We start from the raw sequence: 10,000 nt of genomic DNA, 5'->3' as shown, positions 1-10,000 counted from the left end.
GGGCACCCGGAGCGAGGAAAGCACCGGCACCTCGCGTGCTTTAGGACACCTGAAGGCTCACGGGGCCACGCGGCCATCACACAGCTCGGTTCGGTCAACAAGCCCGCAAGAACCCCTGCGTGCAGAGGCACGGGGCCCACGCGCGGCGAGGCACGCGCCCCGCCGCCCTCATCGACCCGCTCTGCTTCACCTGGGGGAGGAGGGCAACGCCTCGCAAGCGACGGGAAGCGAATTGGAAAGGAGACCACCCTGCCTGAACACCGGACACCGCCGCAGCTCCCTATTACGGGGAGTACGGAAGAGCCGGCCCGCCGGGGGCCCTCTCCGACGCGACCCGAAAGGCCTCATCGATCAGCAAAGGAAGGAGCACGAGGAAAGAAACGGCGGCCCCACGGCCACACACCTGGGACAGCGACAGCCACGCGCGCCGGCCACCACACGGCGGGATGGGCGGCAGGCGCGGGGCTCTGTGTGCGAGCGAGCAAGGCAACATCCGCAAGAGGTGCTCCGGCGACCTGAACACCGGCAGAGCCGGCCCGCCGCGGAGCCTCTCCGATGAGCCGAGGACGCCTCCGCGGGCGCTGACAGCGGGTCTGGACGGGTCACGGTGAGGAGCGGGAGGTGCCGCTAGCCACACGCTCCAAGCAACGGATCCCTCCACTCGGTCAACGGCACCGGGGGAAAGCCACGGCAAGCTCATCTCCCCCCCCCCCGGGCCTTTCAGCGTTCGAGTGCCGGCGACCACCGCTGGCCACCGGTCTTGGGACACTCTGCGGGGCACCGCTTGCCCCACGTGCAAACAAAACGCAAAAGGCACCGGCCACTGCGGACCAGTTTGACGTGCTCTACCCCCACCTCAGGGGCTCCAGCTTAGGATCGGACGGAAAAAGGACAAGGTGCCGCCACCTCACCCCTACTGCGCAGACTTTTCCATGGAGCCCTCCGGCGACCAGGGACGCCAGGGCAGGCCAGACACCACAGACCTCCCGCGTGTGCCCTTTGCTGGGAAAAAAACGGGACGGAGGCGCCGCCGCCTCGTCTCACACCATCACCGGGCTCTCGGCGGCCGGAGAAAGCCGCTGAAGGCTTCACAGTCCCCGGCCACCTGCATCCAGCAGCCAGCCACCGCGGCCAGCCACCGAGCTCTACCCCCACCTCTGGGGCTCTCCAGCTTAGGGCCGAAGAGGGAAGGACGAGGTGCCGCCACCTCGCCCCTGCTGCGCAGACCTTTTAACAGAGCCCTCCGGCAGCCACGGACGCTGGGGCAGGCCGGACACCACAGGCCTCCCGCGTATGGCACAGACTCGGAAAAAAAGCGGATGGAGGCGCCGCCGCCTCTCCGCGCCATCATCGGGCCCTAGGTGGCAAGCCGCGGCAGGCTTGAGACCCGCCCCACGGCCGCCTGCTACGGCCGCCGGTCACCGCGACCGGCAGCCGCCCAATGCCCGCTTCCACGGGCTCCGGCTTAAGGCCGGAGAAAAGGGGGCGACGAGGTGGGCGCTCCCACCGCCGTCCGCCCCCGTCGCGGGGCCCTCGAGCGGTGCCGGCAGCCTGGGACCTCGCAGGGCACCACTGCCCCCGACTGCCTGCCGGCACTCTCCCTTGCCGTCATCGGGCCCCTCGCGGGGCTGCCGCGGCAGGCTTGAGACCCGCCCCACGGCCGCCTGCTACGGCCGCCGGTCACCGCGACCGGCAGCCGCCCAATGCCCGCTTCCACGGGCTCCGGCTTAAGGCCGGAGAAAAGGGGGCGACGAGGTGGGCGCTCCCACCGCCGTCCGCCCCCGTCGCGGGGCCCTCGAGCGGTGCCGGCAGCCTGGGACCTCGCAGGGCACCGCTGCCCCCGACTGCCTGCCGGCACTCTCCCTTGCCGTCATCGGGCCCCTCGCGGGGCTGCCGCGGCAGGCTTGAGACCCGCCCCACGGCCGCCTGCTACGGCCGCCGGTCACCGCGACCGGCAGCCGCCCAATGCCCGCTTCCACGGGCTCCGGCTTAAGGCCGGAGAAAAGGGGGCGACGAGGTGGGCGCTCCCACCGCCGTCCGCCCCCGTCGCGGGGCCCTCGAGCGGTGCCGGCAGCCTGGGACCTCGCAGGGCACCGCTGCCCCCGACTGCCTGCCGGCACTCTCCCTTGCCGTCATCGGGCCCCTCGCGGGGCTGCCGCGGCAGGCTTGAGACCCGCCCCACGGCCGCCTGCTACGGCCGCCGGTCACCGCGACCGGCAGCCGCCCAATGCCCGCTTCCACGGGCTCCGGCTTAAGGCCGGAGAAAAGGGGGCGACGAGGTGGGCGCTCCCACCGCCGTCCGCCCCCGTCGCGGGGCCCTCGAGCGGTGCCGGCAGCCTGGGACCTCGCAGGGCACCGCTGCCCCCGACTGCCTGCCGGCACTCTCCCTTGCCGTCATCGGGATCCCGCTGAGGGGAAGCCACCATCGGCTCGTCCACCCTCCAGCTCTCACAGCGTTCGAGTGCCGGCGACCACCGCCGGTCTTTTGTCACCGTTTGCTCTTCCCCTCGACACCTGGCTGGAGAGTTCCAACCAGCCGGCAACGGCCCCCGGAGCATGCCTGCAGATCCTTCCGTTCTAGAGCACGCATAAGTTTCCGGGCTGACTTGATTGTGGAAAGCACCGGGAGATGGCCGTGCCGAACCGCCGAGGGAACCACCGCGAGAAAGGCCGCCCAGCGCCCCACTTCACCGGGCGGCCCACATGACCTCTTTGAGCGTGAAACACGATTGCCCTTTTGGGGCCTCGCCGCTTGCCCCTACTATACGGAATCGAACGTCCCGGCGTATAGGCAGTAAAAAAGCAGTGCGGCGCATTACCGGGGAGGCGCGCCAGCGACGCCGACCTTTACGATGAGGTAACTGGAGGCAGCGCAAAACAGCGACCCCTTCGACAGCTCCGCGGCAGTGCTGCGGACAACACAGCTACCGTGTCACGCAGGAGCAAAGTCCAAAGAAGCTGGGTAGACCTGTCCGCTCTTCACGCCGGACGCGACGGAAGCGACAGGGCGCGCAGCCGGCCTACCGACAACGGCAGCGTGACACGGAAACGGGTAGACCTGGCGGCCGACCACCGCCCCGGAGGTGGGTAGACCTGGCGGCCACCGACGGCCGCGGAAGCGGGTAGACCCGGAGGTCGACCATCGCCGCGGAAGCGTGTACACCTGGCAGCCAACCCCGGTCGCGGAACGGGGTAGATCTGGCGACCGACCACCGCCACGGAGGTGGGTAGACCTGGCGGCCAGCGACGGACGCGGAAGCGCGTAGGCCTGGCGGCCGACCACAGCAACGGAGGTGGGCAGAACGGGCAGCCGACCACGGCACAGGTGCTCGCTCTATGTAACAGACGTCAACGATGCTATCGGCGTGTACGTACCGCAGACAAAAGGTCTACTCGGTAACGCTTGGCCACCAACCCGGCGGATTGGGCGGCAGACGCCGGGCTCCGCGGGAGAGCGAGCGAGCGGGGCCGCGTCCACGGAGAGCTGCTCCAACGGCTTCACGCCGGCAGAGCCGGCACGCCGCGCAGCCGCTCCGACGCGCCCCGGGACGCCCGGCCGGTCGGCGGATGCGGAGCCAGGGCCCGGCGTCCCCGGAGCCGGGGCCCGGCGGATTGGGCGGCAGACGCCGGGCTCCGCGGGCGAGCGAGCGAGCGGGGCCGCGTCCCCGGAGAGCTGCTCCAACGGCTTCACGCCGGCAGAGCCGGCACGCCGCGCAGCCGCTCCGACGCGCCCCGGGACGCCCGGCCGGTCGGCGGATGCGGAGCCGGGGCCCGGCGGATTGGGCGGCAGACGCCGGGCTCCGCGGGCGAGCGAGCGAGCGGGGCCGCGTCCCCGGAGAGCTGCTCCAACGGCTTCACGCCGGCAGAGCCGGCACGCCGCGCAGCCGCTCCGACGCGCCCCGGGACGCCCGGCCGGTCGGCGGATGCGGAGCCGGGGCCCGGCGGATTGGGCGGCAGACGCCGGGCTCCGCGGGCGAGCGAGCGAGCGGGGCCGCGTCCCCGGAGAGCTGCTCCAACGGCTTCACGCCGGCAGAGCCGGCACGCCGCGCAGCCGCTCCGACGCGCCCCGGGACGCCCGGCCGGTCGGCGGATGCGGAGCCGGGGCCCGGCGGATTGGGCGGCAGACGCCGGGCTCCGCGGGCGAGCGAGCGAGCGGGGCCGCGTCCCCGGAGAGCTGCTCCAACGGCTTCACGCCGGCAGAGCCGGCACGCCGCGCAGCCGCTCCGACGCGCCCCGGGACGCCCGGCCGGTCGGCGGATGCGGAGCCGGGGCCCGGCGGATTGGGCGGCAGACGCCGGGCTCCGCGGGCGAGCGAGCGAGCGGGGCCGCGTCCCCGGAGAGCTGCTCCAACGGCTTCACGCCGGCAGAGCCGGCACGCCGCGCAGCCGCTCCGACGCGCCCCGGGACGCCCGGCCGGTCGGCGGATGCGGAGCCGGGGCCCCGGCGTCCCCGGAGCCGGGGCCCGGCGGATTGGGCGGCAGACGCCGGGCTCCGCGGGCGAGCGAGCGAGCGGGGCCGCGTCCCCGGAGAGCTGCTCCAACGGCTTCACGCCGGCAGAGCCGGCACGCCGCGCAGCCGCTCCGACGCGCCCCGGGACGCCCGGCCGGTCGGCGGATGCGGAGCCGGGGCCCGGCGGATTGGGCGGCAGACGCCGGGCTCCGCGGGCGAGCGAGCGAGCGGGGCCGCGTCCCCGGAGAGCTGCTCCAACGGCTTCACGCCGGCAGAGCCGGCACGCCGCGCAGCCGCTCCGACGCGCCCCGGGACGCCCGGCCGGTCGGCGGATGCGGAGCCGGGGCCCGGCGGATTGGGCGGCAGACGCCGGGCTCCGCGGGCGAGCGAGCGAGCGGGGCCGCGTCCCCGGAGAGCTGCTCCAACGGCTTCACGCCGGCAGAGCCGGCACGCCGCGCAGCCGCTCCGACGCGCCCCGGGACGCCCGGCCGGTCGGCGGATGCGGAGCCGGGGCCCCGGCGTCCCCGCAGCCGGGGCCCGGCGGATTGGGCGGCAGACGCCGGGCTCCGCGGGCGAGCGAGCGAGCGGGGCCGCGTCCCCGGAGAGCTGCTCCAACGGCTTCACGCCGGCAGAGCCGGCACGCCGCGCAGCCGCTCCGACGCGCCCCGGGACGCCCGGCCGGTCGGCGGATGCGGAGCCGGGGCCCCGGCGTCCCCGCAGCCGGGGCCCGGCGGATTGGGCGGCAGACGCCGGGCTCCGCGGGCGAGCGAGCGAGCGGGGCCGCGTCCCCGGAGAGCTGCTCCAACGGCTTCACGCCGGCAGAGCCGGCACGCCGCGCAGCCGCTCCGACGCGCCCCGGGACGCCCGGCCGGTCGGCGGATGCGGAGCCGGGGCCGCCCGGAGGGCTAGCAGGACGGGGCGGCAGCACCACCGCACCATCGTCCATCCCCTTCTCACAGGGCCCCCGAGGAACCGGCGGGCACCTTGGAACTCACGGGCTACCGCCGCTCCGACTACATGCTAGCGAGCCCGCTTGTGCCTTCACGGGGCCCTCGGGGGCCGTGGGGCAAGCCAACGGTGGCTCGACTCCCTCCGGTCTTCCAGCGTTCGAGGGCCGGCGACCGCCGCCGGTCGATCCCGCCCTGACCCTCGGCTCCCGGCTAGAGCCATCTCGCCAGCCCGGAGCTCTCCTGCAGCTCCCTTGGCTTCATAGCTCCCGGCTCGCTCTGGGCTGCCTCGATCCTGGAAGCAACGTGAGGCGTCCGTGCCGAACCTCCAGGGGAACCACCACGAGAACGGCCGCCCAGCGCCCCACTTCTCTGGCCGAGCCGTATGCCGTCCGTGCCCGCTCACCGCCCATGCCCCGGAGCCGGCTCACCGCTCTCCCCTATATACGGGCTGGAGCGTCCCAGCGTACGGATAGGGAAAGCGCAGCGTGGCGCCCTACCGGCGAGGCGCGCCAGCGACGCCCACTTTTACGATGAGGTAACTGGAGGCAGCGCGAAACAGCGACCCCTTCGACAGCTCGTCGGAAGTGCTGCGGACAACACGTCTACCCTGTTCCAGGAAGCCGGGTCGACGTGACGGCCACGGACGGCCGCCCCACCGGAGACTCCTGGCGGCTGCTGCACGCCCCGGAGGCGGGTAGACCTGCAGGCCCTGGACGGCCCCAGAGGCGGGTAGACCTGGCGGCCTCCGCTCGCCCCGGAGACGGATAGACCTAGCTGCTGCTCCATGATCTACGGGGTGAGTGAGGGTGGTGGTGCACGGAAGGTGCGGGGGGGGGGGGTGGGGGGGGACGGGCACACGAAATGATCTGTTTCTTTTGGTTTGGGTTTGTTATTTGGGGGGGGGGGGGGTTTGGAGGTATTTGGCGGGGGGGGATTTTTTTTTTGTTGTTTTGGGTTTTTTTTTTTGTTCTGTTTTGCTTTTTTTTTTTTTTTTTTCCTTTCTTCTATTTTTTACCACCCCCCCGAATTATAAGCATACCTGTTTCTCACGTCTGGGCAGGGTTCGAGGTTGGGGGTGTCATCTCCCCACCACCAGCACCACCCCCCCACGAGATATTAAGTGTGTTTTTAGTGCAAGACAATAAGCAGGAGCGGGCCATCCTGGAGGTGGCGTCGACCAGGGAGACCACCCGGGGCCTGCCATGTGAGGCAAGCGTGCACGGACCGGTGTGCAGACCCAGGCACGTGCGCCTGCGTGCGGGAACGGTCGGGGCAGGCGGTCTGGTGCCAGGGCCGTGTTTGGGGAGCGGCCCGGCAGGAGCGGGCCATCCTGGAGGTGGCGTCGACCAGGGAGACCACCCGGGGCCTGCCATGTGAGGCAAGCGTGCACGGACCGGCGTGCAGGCCCGGGCACGTGCGCCTGCGTGCGGGAGCGGTCGGGGCGGGCGGTTTGGCGCCAGGGCCGTGTTTGGGGAGCGGCCCGGCAGGAGCGGGCCATCCTGGAGGTGGCGTCGACCAGGGAGAACACCAGAGGCCTGCTGTGGGTGGCAAGCGTGCACGGACCGGCGTGCAGGCCCGGGCACGTGCGCCTGCGTGCGGGAGCGGTCGGGGCGGGCGGTTTGGCGCCAGGGCCGTGTTTGGGGAGCGGCCCGGCAGGAGCGGGCCATCCTGGAGGTGGCGTCGACCAGGGAGACCACCAGAGGCCTGTCGTGTGAGGCAAGCGTGCACGGACCGGCGTGCAGGCCCGGGCACGTGCGCCTGCGTGCGGGAGCGGTCGGGGCGGGCGGTCTGGCGCCAAGGCCGTGTTTGGGGAGCGGCCCGGCAGGAGCGGGCCATCCGGGAGGTGGCGTCCACCAGGGAGGCCACCAGAGGGCTGACGTGGGAGGCAGGCACGCACGGCCTTACTTGCAGGCCCGGGCACGCTCGCCTCCTTGGGGCAGCGAGCGGCGGTGCGCTTTCGGGCCTGGGGCAGGGACAAGTCTACCCCTGGCGCACGGGGTAGGGGAGAAAAAGACTACCCCTAGCGCAAGGGGAACGGGAGGACAAGTCTATCCCTTGCAACCGGGACAGGGACGAACAGGTCTACCCAGTGCACCGCTTACGGGAGGACAAGTCTACCCCGTGCACTCGGGGCATGGACGAACAGGTCTACCCAGTGCACCGCTTACGGGAGGACAAGTCTACCCCGTGCACTCGGGGCAGGGACGAACAGGTCTACCCAGTGCACCGCTTACGGGAGGACAAGTCTACCCCGTGCACCCGGGGCAGGGACGATCAGGTCTACCCATTGCATCCGTTACGGGAGGACAGGTCTACCCAGTGCACCGGTTACGGGAGGACAAGTCTACCCATTGCACCCGTGGCAGGGACGAACAGGTCTACCGAGTGCACCGCTTACGGGAGGACAAGTCTACCCATTGCACCCGTGGCAGGGACGAACAGGTCTGCCCCGTGCACTCGGGGCAGGGACGAACAGGTCTACCCAGTGCACCGCTTACGGGAGGACAAGTCTACCCAGTGCACCCGTGGCAGGGGCGAACAGGTCTACCCAGTGCACCGCTTACGGGAGGACAAGTCTACCCCGTGCACTCGGGGCAGGGACGAACAGGTCTACCCGGTGCACCGCTTACGGGAGGACAAGTCTACACCGTGCACTCGGGGCAGGGACGAACAGGTCTACCCAGTGCACCCGTGGCAGGGGCGAACAGGTCTACCCAGTGCAGCGCTTACGGGAGGACAAGTCTACCCATTGCACTCGGGGCAGGGGCGAACAGGTCTACCCAGTGCACCAGTAACGGGAGGACAAGTCTACCCAGTGCAGCGCTTACGGGAGGACAAGTCTACCCCGTGCACTCGGGGCACGGACGAACAGGTCTACCCAGGTCACCCGTGGCAGGGGCGAACAGGTCTACCCAATGCAGCGCTTACGGGAGGACAAGTCTACCCATTGCACTCGGGGCAGGGGCGAACAGGTCTACCCATTTCACCAGTAACGGGAGGACAAGTCTACCCAGTGCACCGCTTACGGGAGGACAGGTCTACCCCGTGCACTCGGGGCAGGGACGAACAGGTCTACCCATTGCACCCGTGGCAGGGGCGAACAGGTCTACCCAATGCAGCGCTTACGGGAGGACAAGTCTACCCATTGCACCCGGGGCAGGGGCGAACAGGTCTACCCAGTGCACCAGTAACGGGAGGACAAGTCTACCCCGTGCAGCGCTTACGGGAGGACAAGTCTACCCATTGCACTCGAGGCAGGGGCGAACAGGTCTACCCAGTGCACCCGTGGCAGGGGCGAACAGGTCTACCCAGTGCAGCGCTTACGGGAGGACAAGTCTACCCCGTGCACTCGGGGCAGGGACGAACAGGTCTACCCGGTGCACCGCTTACGGGAGGACAAGTCTACCCCGTGCACTCGGGGCAGGGACGAACAGGTCTACCCAGTGCACCGCTTACGGGAGGACAAGTCTACCCCGTGCACTCGGGGCAGGGACGAACAGGTCTACCCGGTGCACCGCTTACGGGAGGACAAGTCTACCCATTGCACCCGGGGCAGGGAAGAACAGGTCTACCCAGTGCACCGCTTACGGGAGGACAAGTCTACCCCGTGCACTCGGGGCATGGACGAACAGGTCTACCCAGTGCACCGCTTACGGGAGGACAAGTCTACCCCGTGCACTCGGGGCAGGGACGAACAGGTCTACCCAGTGCACCGCTTACGGGAGGACAAGTCTACCCCGTGCACTCGGGGCAGGGACGAACAGGTCTACCCGGTGCACCGCTTACGGGAGGACAAGTCTACCCTCGTGCACTCGGGGCAGGGACGAACAGGTCTACCCAGTGCACCGCTTACGGGAGGACAAGTCTACCCCGTGCACTCGGGGCAGGGACGAACAGGTCTACCCGGTGCACCGCTTACGGGAGGACAAGTCTACCCATTGCACCCGGGGCAGGGAAGAACAGGTCTACCCAGTGCACCGCTTACGGGAGGACAAGTCTACCCCGTGCACTCGGGGCATGGACGAACAGGTCTACCCAGTGCACCGCTTACGGGAGGACAAGTCTACCCCGTGCACTCGGGGCAGGGACGAACAGGTCTACCCAGTGCACCGCTTACGGGAGGACAAGTCTACCCCGTGCACTCGGGGCAGGGACGAACAGGTCTACCCGGTGCACCGCTTACGGGAGGACAAGTCTACCCATTGCACCCGGGGCAGGGGCGAACAGGTCTACCCAGTGCACCAGTAACGGGAGGACAAGTCTACCCCGTGCACTCGGGGCAGGGACGAACAGGTCTACCCAGTGCACCGCTTACGGGAGGACAAGTCTACCCCGTGCACTCGGGGCAGGGACGAACAGGTCTACCCGGTGCACCGCTTACGGGAGGACAAGTCTACCCATTGCACCCGGGGCAGGGGCGAACAGGTCTACCCAGTGCACCAGTAACGGGAGGACAAGTCTACCCCGTGCAGCGCTTACGGGAGGACAAGTCTACCCATTGCACTCGAGGCAGGGGCGAACAGGTCTACCCAGTGCACCCGTGGCAGGGGCGAACAGGTCTACCCAGTGCAGCGCTTACGGGAGGACAAGTCTACCCCGTG

This window comes from Tyto alba, unplaced genomic scaffold (genome assembly GCF_018691265.1).
Source record: "Tyto alba isolate M040663 unplaced genomic scaffold, T.alba_DEE_v4.0 Super-Scaffold_100000168, whole genome shotgun sequence".
NCBI lineage: Eukaryota > Metazoa > Chordata > Aves > Strigiformes > Tytonidae > Tyto > Tyto alba.
The sequence above is the reverse complement of the archived record's forward strand: the minus strand, read 5'-3'. Positions refer to the sequence as shown.